Genomic DNA, 13,961 nt, shown 5'->3' on the forward strand with positions numbered 1-13,961 from the left:
ATATATCTATATATATATATATGTGTGTGTGTGTGTGCATATATATATACAGTACAGGCCAAAAGTTTGGACACACCTTCTTCTCATTCAATGCATTTTCTTTATTTTCATGACTATTTTAGGTTGTCACTGAAGGCATCAAAACTATGAATGAACACTTACCAAAAAAAAAGTGAAATAACGGAAAACATGTTTTATATTCTAGTTTCTTCAAAATAGCCACCCTTTGCTCTGATTACTTTTTTGCACACTCTTGGCATTCTCTCGATGAGCTTCAAGAGGTAGTCACCTGAAACGGTTTTCACTTCACAGGTGTGCTTGAAGGTCATCGAGAGAATGCCAAGAGTGTGCAAAGCAGTAACCAGCGCAAAGGGTGGCTATTTTGAAGAAACTGGAATATAAGACATGTTTTCAGTTATTTCGCCTTTTTTTGGTAAGTACATAACACCACAAGTGTTCATTCATAGTTGTCATGCCTTCAGTGACAATCTACAATGTAAATAAGTCATGGAAATAAAGGAAATGCATTGAATGAGGAGGTGTGTCCAAACTTTTTGCCTGTACCAGTGGTTCTTAACCTGGGTTCGATCGAACCCTAGGGGTTCGGTGAGTCGGGCTCAGGGGTTCGACGGAGGTCAAAACACACCCGACTCATCGTGTAAATTAAAACTTCTCCCTATCAGCGTATTACGGATACGGCAACAGCAGAAGTTACACTGATTTGTAGGCTTGTAATTTGTTGTGAGTTTATGCACTGTGTTGGTTTTGATCTTTGAACAAGGTGATGTTCATGCATGGTTCATTTTGTGCACCAGTAGTAAAACATGGTAACACTTTAGTATGGGGATCATATTCACCATTAATTAGTTGCTTATAAACATGCAAATTAGTAACATATTGGCTCTTAACTAGTCATTATTAAGTACTTATTAATGCCTTATTTGGCATGGCCTTATTATAACCCTAACCCTCTAACCATGACCCTAACCCTAACCAAATAACTCTAAATTAAGTCTTTGTTACTTAGAATATGTTCTCCTAGTGTCCAAAAAACTCTAAATTAAGTCTTTGTTCCTTAGAATATGTTCCCCTAGTGTCCAAAAAACTCTAAATTAACTCTTTGTTACTTAGATTATGTTCCCCTAGTGTCCAAAAAACTCTAAATTAAGTCTTTGTTGCTTAGAATATGTTCCCCTAGTGTTCACAAAACTTTAAATTAAGTCTTTGTTACTTAGAATATGTTCCCCTAGTGTCCAAAAAACTCTAAATAAAGTTTTTGTTACTTAGAATGTTCCCCTAGTGTCCAAAAAACTCTAAATTAAGTCTTTGTTACTTAGAATATGTTCCCCTAGTGTCCAGAAAACTCTAAATTAAGTCTGTGTTACTTAGATTATGTTCCCCTAGTGTCCAAAAAACTCTAAATTAAGTCTTAGTTACTTAGATTATGTTCCCCTAGTGTCCAAAAAACTCTAAATTAAGTCTTTGTTACTTAGAATATGTTTCCCCTAGTGTCCAAAAAACTCTAAATTAAGTCTTTGTTACTTAGAATATGTTCCCTTAGTGTCCAAAAAACTCTAAATTAAGTCGTTGTTACTTAGATTATGTTCACCTAGTGTCCAAAAAACTCTAAATTAAGTCTTTGTTACTTAGAATATGTTCCCCTAGTGTCCAAAAAACTCTAAATTATGTCTTTGTTACTTAGAATATGTTCCCTTAGTGTCCAAAAAACTCTAAATTAAGTCTTTGTTACTTAGATTATGTTCCCCTAGTGTCCAAACAAACTCTAAATTAAGTCTTTGTTACTTACAATATGTTCCCCTAGTGTCCAAAAAAACTCTAAATTAAGTCTTTGTTACTTACAATATGTTCCCCTAGTGTCCAAAAAACTCTAAATTAAGTCTTTGTTACTTAGAATATGTTCCCCTAATGTCCAAAAAACTCTAAATTAAGTCTTTGTTACTTAGAATATGTTCCCTTAGTGTCCAAAAAACTCTAAATTAAGTCTTTGTTACTTAGATTATGTTCCCCTAGTGTCCAAACAAACTCTAAATTAAGTCTTTGTTACTTACAATATGTTCCCCTAGTGTCAAAAAAAACTCTAAATTAAGTGTTTGTTACTTAGATTATGTTCCCCTAGTGTCCAAAAAAACTCTAAATTAAGTCTTTGTTACTTACAATACGTTCCCCTAGTGTCCAAAAAACTCTAAATTAAGTCTTTGTTACTTAGATTATGTTCCCCTAGTGTCCAAAAAAACTCTAAATTAAGTCTTTGTTACTTACAATATGTTCCCCTAGTGTCCAAAAAAACTCTAAATTAAGTCTTTGTTACTTAGATTATGTTCCCCTAGTGTCCAAAAAAACTCTAAATTAAGTCTTTGTTACTTACAATACGTTCCCCTAGTGTCCAAAAAACTCTAAATTAAGTCTTTGTTACTTAGATTATGTTCCCCTAGTGTCCAAAAAAACTCTAAATTAAGTCTTTGTTACTTACAATATGTTCCCCTAGTGTCCAGAAAACTCTAAATTAAGTCTGTGTTACTTAGATTATGTTCCCCTAGTGTCCAAAAAACTCTAAATTAAGTCTTAGTTACTTAGATTATGTTCCCCTAGTGTCCAAAAAACTCTAAATTAAGTCTTTGTTACTTAGAATATGTTTCCCCTAGTGTCCAAAAAACTCTAAATTAAGTCTTTGTTACTTAGAATATGTTCCCTTAGTGTCCAAAAAACTCTAAATTAAGTCTTAGTTACTTAGATTATGTTCCCCTAGTGTCCAAAAAACTCTAAATTAAGTCTTTGTTACTTAGAATATGTTCCCCTAGTGTCCAAAAAACTCTAAATTATGTCTTTGTTACTTAGAATATGTTCCCTTAGTGTCCAAAAAACTCTAAATTAAGTCTTTGTTACTTAGATTATGTTCCCCTAGTGTCCAAACAAACTCTAAATTAAGTCTTTGTTACTTACAATATGTTCCCCTAGTGTCCAAAAAAACTCTAAATTAAGTCTTTGTTACTTACAATATGTTCCCCTAGTGTCCAAAAAACTCTAAATTAAGTCTTTGTTACTTAGAATATGTTCCCCTAATGTCCAAAAAACTCTAAATTAAGTCTTTGTTACTTAGAATATGTTCCCTTAGTGTCCAAAAAACTCTAAATTAAGTCTTTGTTACTTAGATTATGTTCCCCTAGTGTCCAAACAAACTCTAAATTAAGTCTTTGTTACTTACAATATGTTCCCCTAGTGTCAAAAAAAACTCTAAATTAAGTGTTTGTTACTTAGATTATGTTCCCCTAGTGTCCAAAAAAACTCTAAATTAAGTCTTTGTTACTTACAATACGTTCCCCTAGTGTCCAAAAAACTCTAAATTAAGTCTTTGTTACTTAGATTATGTTCCCCTAGTGTCCAAAAAAACTCTAAATTAAGTCTTTGTTACTTACAATATGTTCCCCTAGTGTCCAAAAAAACTCTAAATTAAGTCTTTGTTACTTACAATACGTTCCCCTAGTGTCCAAAAAACTCTAAATTAAGTCTTTGTTACTTAGATTATGTTCCCCTAGTGTCCAAAAAAACTCTAAATTAAGTCTTTGTTACTTACAATATGTTCCCCTAGTGTCCAGAAAACTCTAAATTAAGTCTTAGTTACTTAGATTATGTTCCCCTAGTGTCCAAAAGACTCTAAATTAAGTCTTTGTTACTTAGAATATGTTCCCCTAGTGTCCAAAAAACTCTAAATTAAGTCTTTGTTACTTAGAATATGTTTCCCCTAGTGTCCAAAAAACTCTAAATTAAGTCTTTGTTACTTAGAATATGTTCCCTTAGTGTCCAAAAAACTCTAAATTAAGTCGTTGTTACTTAGATTATGTTCACCTAGTGTCCAAAAAACTCTAAATTAAGTCTTTGTTACTTAGAATATGTTCCCCTAGTGTCCAAAAAACTCTAAATTATGTCTTTGTTACTTAGAATATGTTCCCTTAGTGTCCAAAAAACTCTAAATTAAGTCTTTGTTACTTAGATTATGTTCCCCTAGTGTCCAAACAAACTCTAAATTAAGTCTTTGTTACTTACAATATGTTCCCCTAGTGTCCAAAAAAACTCTAAATTAAGTCTTTGTTACTTACAATATGTTCCCCTAGTGTCCAAAAAACTCTAAATTAAGTCTTTGTTACTTAGAATATGTTCCCTTAGTGTCCAAAAAACTCTAAATTAAGTCTTTGTTACTTAGATTATGTTCCCCTAGTGTCCAAACAAACTCTAAATTAAGTCTTTGTTACTTACAATATGTTCCCCTAGTGTCCAAAAAAACTCTAAATTAAGTCTTTGTTACTTAGATTATGTTCCCCTAGTGTCCAAAAAAACTCTAAATTAAGTCTTTGTTACTTACAATACGTTCCCCTAGTGTCCAAAAAACTCTAAATTAAGTCTTTGTTACTTAGATTATGTTCCCCTAGTGTCCAAACAAACTCTAAATTAAGTCTTTGTTACTTACAATATGTTCCCCTAGTGTCCAAAAAAACTCTAAATTAAGTCTTTGTTACTTACAATATGTTCCCCTAGTGTCCAAAAAACTCTAAATTAAGTCTTTGTTACTTAGAATATGTTCCCTTAGTGTCCAAAAAACTCTAAATTAAGTCTTTGTTACTTAGATTATGTTCCCCTAGTGTCCAAACAAACTCTAAATTAAGTCTTTGTTACTTACAATATGTTCCCCTAGTGTCCAAAAAAACTCTAAATTAAGTCTTTGTTACTTAGATTATGTTCCCCTAGTGTCCAAAAAAACTCTAAATTAAGTCTTTGTTACTTACAATACGTTCCCCTAGTGTCCAAAAAACTCTAAATTAAGTCTTTGTTACTTAGATTATGTTCCCCTAGTGTCCAAAAAAACTCTAAATTAAGTCTTTGTTACTTACAATATGTTCCCCTAGTGTCCAAAAACTCTAAATTAAGTCTTTGTTACTTAGAATATGTTCCCTTAGTGTCCAAAAAACTCTAAATTAAGTCTTTGTTACTTAGAATATGTTCCCTTAGTGTCCAAAAAACTCTAAATTAAGTCTTATTTACTTAGAATATGTTCCCCTAGTGCAGGGGTCGGCAACCCAAAATGTTGAAAGAGCCATATTGGACCAAAAATACAAAAAAAAAATCTGTCTGGAGCCGCAAAAAATTAAAAGCCATATTACATACAGATAGTGTGTCATGGGATATAAATTGAATTAAGAGGACTTAAAGGAAACTAAATGACCTCAAATATAGCTACAAATGAGGCATTATGATGCAATATGTACATATAGCTAGCCTAAATAGCATGATAGCATCGACTAGCTTGCAGTCATGCAGTGACCAAATATGTCTGATTAGCACTCCAACAAGTCAATAACATCAACAAAACTCACCTTTCATGCACAACCTTAAAAGTTTGGTGGACAAAATGAGACAGAAAAAGAAGTGGCATAAAACACGTCCTAGAAAGTCGGAGAAAGTTATACATGTAAACAAACTACGATGAGTTCAAGGACCGCCAAAATTAGTAGGACAAAACGGCGCTCGCCAAATACTCGAATCAGTGAAGCATGTTTAATACAAACAGCGTGCTTTATAACAATTAGGGAGGTTTGTGTCATGTTTGTCCTCCTACAGAAACCATATTAAAACAAAAATATATTTTTTTCTCCTCATCTTTTTCCATTCTTCATACATTTCTGAAAAAGCTCCAGAGAGCCACTAGGGCGGCGCTAAAGAGCCGCATGCGGCTCTAGAGCCGCGGGTTGCCGACCCCTGCCCTAGTGTCCAAAAAACTCTAAATTAAGTCTTTGTTAATTAGAATATGTTCCCCTAGTGTCCAAAAAACTCTAAATTAAGTCTTTGTTACTTAGAATATGTTCCCTTAGTGTCCAAAAAACTCTAAATTAAGTCTTTGTTTCTTAGAATATGTTCCCTTAGTGTCCAAAAAACTCTAAATTAAGTCTGTGTTACTTAGATTATGTTCCCCTATTGCCCAAAAAACTCTAAATTAAGTCTTTGTTACTTAGAATATGTTCCCCTAATGTCCAAAAAACTCTAAATTAAGTCTTTGTTACTTAGAATATGTTCCCTTAGTGTCCAAAAAACTCTAAATTAAGTCTTTGTTACTTAGAATATGTTCCCTTAGTGTCCAAAAAACTCTAAATTAAGTCTTATTTACTTAGAATATGTTCCCCTAGTGCAGGGGTCGGCAACCCAAAATGTTGAAAGAGCCATATTGGACCAAAAATACAAAAAAAAAATCTGTCTGGAGCCGCAAAAAATTAAAAGCCATATTACATACAGATAGTGTGTCATGGGATATAAATTGAATTAAGAGGACTTAAAGGAAACTAAATGAGCTCAAATATACCTACAAATGAGGCATTATGATGCAATATGTACATATAGCTAGCCTAAATAGCATGATAGCATCGACTAGCTTGCAGTCATGCAGTGACCAAATATGTCTGATTAGCACTCCAACAAGTCAATAACATCAACAAAACTCACCTTTCATGCACAACCTTAAAAGTTTGGTGGACAAAATGAGACAGAAAAAGAAGTGGCATAAAACACGTCCTAGAAAGTCGGAGAAAGTTATACATGTAAACAAACTACGATGAGTTCAAGGACCGCCAAAATTAGTAGGACAAAACGGCGCTCGCCAAATACTCGAATCAGTGAAGCATGTTTAATACAAACAGCGTGCTTTATAACAATTAGGGAGGTTTGTGTCATGTTTGTCCTCCTACAGAAACCATATTAAAACAAAAATATATTTTTTTCTCCTCATCTTTTTCCATTCTTCATACATTTCTGAAAAAGCTCCAGAGAGCCACTAGGGCGGCGCTAAAGAGCCGCATGCGGCTCTAGAGCCGCGGGTTGCCGACCCCTGCCCTAGTGTCCAAAAAACTCTAAATTAAGTCTTTGTTAATTAGAATATGTTCCCCTAGTGTCCAAAAAACTCTAAATTAAGTCTTTGTTACTTAGAATATGTTCCCTTAGTGTCCAAAAAACTCTAAATTAAGTCTTTGTTTCTTAGAATATGTTCCCTTAGTGTCCAAAAAACTCTAAATTAAGTCTGTGTTACTTAGATTATGTTCCCCTATTGCCCAAAAAAACCTAAATTAAGTCTTTGTTACTTAGAATATGTTCCTCTAGTGTCCAAAAGACTCTAAATTAAGTCTTTGTTACCTAGAATATGTTCCCCTAGTGTCCAAAAAACTCTAAATTAAGTCTTTGTTACTTAGAATATGTTCCCCTAGTGTCCAAAAAACTCTAAATTAAGTCTTTGTTACTTAGAATATGTTCCCTTAGTGTCCAAAAAACTCTAAATTGAGTCTTATTTACTTAGAATATGTTCCCCTAGTGTTCAAAACATTCTAAATTAAGTGTTTGTTACTTAGAATATGTTCCCCACCTTAAAGTGTTACCAAAAAGATATAACTTTGTCTTGAATTTGAAAAAAAACGACATTTTATTTTTCACTAAAGAAGCGTTCGGGGAATGCGCATATGAAACTGGTGGGGTTCGGTACCTCCAACAAGGTTAAGAACCACTGGCCTGTACTGTGTATATATATATGCACAAATATACATATATATATATATATATATATATATATATATATATATATATATATATATATATATATATATATATATATATATATATTAGAGGTGGGGGAAATAGATAGATAGATAGACAGACTCTGGCAGCTCATCGTCAATGGTCTGTCAAGTTTAATACCAACTCTGGGTTGGGGGTGCTGTGGCCCCTAATATGTTGTCACAGTCTTGCAGCTATGCAAACACCATTGCCAGTAAAGCGCTGCTGCCGTCACTGATAATGAGCTCAGTGTCCTTGCAGACACTCTAGGGTGGACGCTTGCCAGATTCCCCCGAGTTGTTGAGCACTGCGTGATGGTTTGACATCAACAGGACAGCAGCTTAGCTCCTGAGCACCCTTTGCCAATAACTAATAGAGGAGCATTCATTTGGATGTGATTAAATGAAAAATAATGATGCCCAAAGGGTAGACTTGACACCACACAGGCACAGAGTAAAATACATCAAAGAATGAGGCAAAAGTCAACTGAGCAAAGTTTTTGTGTGGCGTGATGAATTGCAGCCAATCTATTGAATACAACAAAAAGAATAGAGTATAAAATGGAATAATACACATGGGCGGTATGGCCTAACATCTATATTGCAGTATAACGTATATTGCAGCCTTGCGGTAATGATATAGTACCATATATTATATGGCACATACAGTAGTACCTCAACTTAACAGGTTCGGTGACGGAGCTCTTAACTCAAAACACCTGTATCTCAAATCAACGTCTCCCATTGAAACCAAGATTTAAGAAAAACAATATTGTATTGGAACAATACAATAGAATGCAGTACAAACTACGACAGTAGTTTTACAAAGTAATGCAATGATAATGTAAATAATTTACCTTTGAGAGTGGACTTCCACTGTATCTCCTTCCAGCTGCTTTGTCGTCAAAAACACCCTCAGCAGCTTCTCTATATTTTCATGGATACATGTTCGCCGTTTATTTTAACATCCGTGGCTGGCCGACTCATTTTGTGTTGCAGACAAGGAGTAATACGATAGTCTGTTAATAATATGCTGGAATTGCTTTGCCAAGTTGGCGACACGTTCTGCCATTTTAAATTTTTTATTTCAGTGAATATCATCTACTGTTTCCACTCAGTAATGTCCTTTGAACCCACTTATTTTGTTCCCCCAGTTGGAAAATACTTTAAGGATTCTTTATTGTCAATTGTTACATATGTTTTGTCGATCTCTAGCTTTAAGCTTATGCTAGCGAGTAGGACCAGATGACATTTGCTACACCAACTAATGGCGGGATGTTTTAGCTCGCAACTTAAAGAGACTGTTTGTACCATTTTCACAGATATCTAGAGGGCGCTAACTTTCCAATGTATTTTAGGCGTTATATCCCTCTTACAGCTTCTAGGATGTAATGACGTGACACGTGCACGCATATTAGCTTTGGGTAATATTGGCTAATAATAGCGATTTGGAAAGCTGGCGTGTATATTCTATCATACATGTCAACATTTATTTAAAATGTTTTATTACATATTACATACATTTTAGTTATGGTAAAAAATAGTTTTAAATTTTAAAACAAATGTGTTCTGTTAAACCTCAATAGGTAATATAAGCTAGCTGGTGGTGTTTAGTTTTTTTTTTTTGTTTAAAACTAACTCTGAGCAAATTGCAAACAGCCCATTTAAAGGATAACAATGAGTGGAAAGACAGTTTTTATCTTAAAACACTCTAAAGTTAAGGTATGTGTACAGGAGGAGGAGACGGCACAGACAGGAGGGACGTCGTATAAGATATATATATATATATATATATATATATATATATATATATATATATATATATATATATATATATATATATATATATATATATATCTTAATAAGGTTATCCAAAAAATAGTGCTCGATACCGTAGTAGAGCGCAATATATGTATGTGTGGGAAAAAAAATCACAAGACTACTTCATCTCTACAGGCCTGTTTCATGAGGGGTTCCCTCAATCTCCTGATGATTGAGGGAACCCCTCATGAAACAGGCCTGTAGAGATGAGGTAGTCTTGTGATTTTTTTCCCCACACATACATATATATATATATATATATATATATATATATATATATATATATATATATATATATATATATATATATACATATATATATATATATATATCCATCCATCCATCCATTTTCTACCGCTTATTCCCTTTGGGGTCGCGGGGGGTGCTGGAGCCTATCTCAGCTGTATATAAAAAAACAATTTAAAAAAAAAAATATATATATTTATATATATATATATATATATATATATATATATATATATATATATATATATATATATATATATATATATATATGTATATAAAAAGAAAAAAAAAAATATATATATATATATATATATATATATATAATAAATTAAGTGTGTGTACAGATCCAAAATGTTTCTGTGGTGTGCGACTATGTGTGTGAGAGTGTTACCCGGAGTGTTGAGCGAGAGGTTCGGAAGTCCAAGGGGGGGGGGGGGGGGGGCGAGACAAGCTCTGAGATCCGTGAGACAGATGTGAGGTCAAGGGGAGGAGAGAAGCGTCAAAGTCCGTGTCCAGGCGGGAGGTCGAGATCCAAATGGGGCAGCCAGAGAACCAGAGGGGAACACAGGGAGACGATACACACATCTCGTCACGCAGGAACGAAGGTTTGCTGCTAGAAACGACAAGGAGGACACGAGACCAATCAACACGGAGGGGGAGAAACACAGAGAGAGAATGCATCGAGCTTGGTTAGTCGGCTTACTGTACTGGAACAGATGACTACGTTCTGGCACTGGCATAAGTAGGCAGGTCTTCTAATCATCATGTGCATCGATTGCTGCCGATTGATTGCAGCTGCTTGCTGCAGCCGGACTGGCACGCGCCTGGCGCGCACATGAATGTGCACTGGAATGCGCCCGAGCCATGACAGTAATACTGTAAAAGACAATGTAAGCATTTCAAACACGGATTACAAAAGCTCCTAATAACATATGCGGTAACACATGGTGTCATTTCCAGTTGAAATAGTTAGTCAAAACTATTATTATTCTACTTGTTAATTTACTGTTCATGTCTATTACTTTCTACTGTAACATGGTTAAATCTAGTTTTGGGCGATACTACAAATTTGGATATGGATCCAATACCAAGTAGTTACAGGGGCAGTATTGGTCATACCAATGTTTATACTCAAAATGTTCAGGATCATAACCTGTTTTATCATAACTGTGTTGTGACAAAATTACCCAGTGTGTAACAATATGAATTAATATCTGAATTATTAAATACAATTTGTTATATTTTATTAAATACAAAATTTATAATAAGTCCATCCATCCCATCCATTTTCTACTGCTTGTCCCTCTCGGAGTGGCGGGGGTGCTGGAGCCTATCCCAGCTGCACTCGAGCCTAAGGCGGGGTACACCCTGGACAAGTCGCCACCTCATCGCAGGGCCAACACAGATAGACAGACAACATCCACACTCACATTCAAGTCAATAGTGGAAAATAACGAAATGGCCACAAAAACAACTGTTTGCTCTTATTTCCTGAGTTTGTAAACAATAACAACAACGACAAAAACCAATGTTCTGATCATAAAAAGTATTAATCTAATCCCTGTAGTATATCTGTATTGATCTTCTCACCTTTGTTTACATTCAATAGCTTTAACCGAGTGGTTAGCTATTAATTTGTTTTTTATTGGATTTTTTTTCATTTATTAATTTATTCCAGTTTTGCCTGAAAGGGAGTGAGAAGACAATAATTAATTTAATCCCATTACCCAGTTCTCCATTCAGTGATTAATACATTAGGCTTCAGTGTTACTGTGTTCAAGAATTATAATACAAATGTGGTATCATGGTGGCATTACCACAGGTCACAATAATTATTACACTGTAACAATAATTTGTATCAACAATTTAAGAAGAATGAACAATACCGACAATGGTACGGGACTAAAATGCCAACAATGGTAATAGACAAAATATCACCAATGGTAAGGAAACATTGAGCACATGTTAACACCATGAGATAGAGTACAACTGCAATTCAAATTAAAGACCCCCTCTCTATATTTAAACCAGACCTGATGTTTGTATAAGTTTAAATCGATTAATAGTTTGGCATTGCTTGTGTTGTAAGTCCAGTTTGTTCCAGAGTTTTACTCCGCATATGCTCGTTTGTATATTTTTACAGTGTCTAGTGGAGCATGTTTAGCTATTTTTCATCCTCTAGTTTTCCAGTGATAATGATATTTGAACAACATACAAAGTATTTACAAACCCCGTTTCCATATGAGTTGGGAAATTGTGTTAGATGTAAATATAAACGGAATACAATGATTTGCAAATCCTTTTCAACCCATATTCAGTTGAATGCACTACAAAGACAAGATATTTGATGTTCAAACTCATAAACTTTATTTATTTTTTGCAAATAATAATTAACTTAGAATTTCATGGCTGCAACACGTGCCAAAGTAGTTGGGAAAGGGCATGTTCACCACTGTGTTACATGGCCTTTCCTTTTAACAACACTGAGGAGACACATTTTTTAAGCTTCTCAGGTGGAATTCTTTCTTATTCTTGCTTGATGTACAGCTTAAGTTGTTCAACAGTCCGGGGGTCTCCGTTGTGGTATTTTAGGCTTCATAATGCGCCACACATTTTCAATGGGAGACAGGTCTGGACTACAGGCAGGCCAGTCTAGTACCCGCACTCTTTTACTATGAAGCCACGTTGATGTAACACGTGGCTTGGCATTGTCTTGCTGAAATAAGCAGGGGCGTCCATGGTAACGTTGCTTGGATGGCAACATATGTTGCTCCAAAACCTGTATGTACCTTTCAGCATTCATGGCGCCTTCACAGATGTGTGAGTTACCCATGTCTTGGGCACTAATACACCCCCATACCATCACAGATGCTGGCTTTTCAACTTTGCGCCTATAACAATCCGGATGGTTCTTTTCCTCTTTGGTCCGGAGGACACGACGTCCACAGTTTCCAAAAACATTTTGAAATGTGGACTCGTCAGACCACAGAACACTTTTCCACTTTGTATCAGTCCATCTTAGATGAGCTCAGGCCCAGCGAAGCCGACGGCATTTCTGGGTGTTGTTGATAAACGGTTTTCACCTTGCATAGGAGAGTTTTAACTTGCACTTACAGATGTAGCAACCAACTGTAGTTACTGACAGTGGGTTTCTGAAGTGTTCCTGAGCCCATGTGGTGATATCTTTTACACACTGATGTCGTTCGTTGATGCAGTACAGCCTGAGGGATCGAAGGTCACGAGCTTAGCTGCTTACGTGCAGTGATTTCTACAGATTCTCTGAACCCTTTGATGATATTACGGACCGTAGATGGTGAAATCCCTAAATTCCTTGCAATAGCTGCTTGAGAAAGGTTTTTATTAAACTGTTCAACAATTTGCTCAAACACATTTGTTGACAAAGTGGTGACCCTCGCCCCATCCTTGTTTGTGAATGACTGAGCATTTCATGGAATCTACTTTTATACCCAATCATGGCACCCACCTGTTCCCAAATTGCCTGTTCACCTGTGGGATGTTGCAAATAAGTGTTTGATGAGCATTCCTCAACTTTATCAGTATTTATTGCCACTTTTCCCAACTTCTTTGTCACGTGTTGCTGGCATCAAATTCTAAAGTTAATGGTTATTTGCAAAAAAAAAAAAAGTTTATCAGTTTGAACATCAAATATGTTGTCTTTGTAGCATATTCAACTGAATATGGGTTTAAAATGATTTGCAAATAATTGTATTTCGTTTATATTTACATCTATCACAATTTCCAAACTCAAATGGAAACGGGGTTTGTACAATCATGGAGGCGGTGATTAGTGTTTAAAGGCTGCACTATGGAGGTACATTAGCCGCTAGTGAGGCCGCTACGTTTGGTTGAGGATGCCTTCGTTTGCTGGTCGCTGTCAAATCAGCAACACAGCTACAATGTGTCATCAACATGCATTATCACGACTTACAGTAGGAAAAGGGTTCATACAACCCCATCTTTACCTGACACATGAAACGTGACAAATTAGGGGGTTGCACTATCCACTTTAGCTGCCGGATGGCAGTAGAGTGTTAAATATCTTAAACATTTTTTTGTGGCAATTCCAAAGTTCACCACAGTGTCAGTCGCTGTGTGGCATGGCGCTTTCCATCATTTTCAGCAGACTGCATTGCAAAATGATCTACCCTCCACTATTCATCTCACGGTAGATCCACCCAGGAATTGGGCCTTATGAATCCCTTCCCTACTGTAGAGATAGTATTAAAAGCAATATTGTCGGCCAAATGCATATAATTTGCATCGCAATAT

The 13,961-nt window shown here is 35.3% G+C and overlaps 1 protein-coding gene across 1 annotated transcript in view; it reads left to right on the forward strand.

Annotated features, from left to right (window-relative positions):
• LOC133572578 (calsyntenin-2-like) overlaps positions 1-13,961 on the forward strand; it is an 839,649-nt gene that overhangs the window by 482,666 nt on the left and 343,022 nt on the right. The window lies entirely within an intron of this gene.

Source organism: Nerophis lumbriciformis, linkage group LG30 (genome assembly GCF_033978685.3).
Source record: "Nerophis lumbriciformis linkage group LG30, RoL_Nlum_v2.1, whole genome shotgun sequence".
Taxonomy (NCBI): domain Eukaryota; kingdom Metazoa; phylum Chordata; class Actinopteri; order Syngnathiformes; family Syngnathidae; genus Nerophis; species Nerophis lumbriciformis.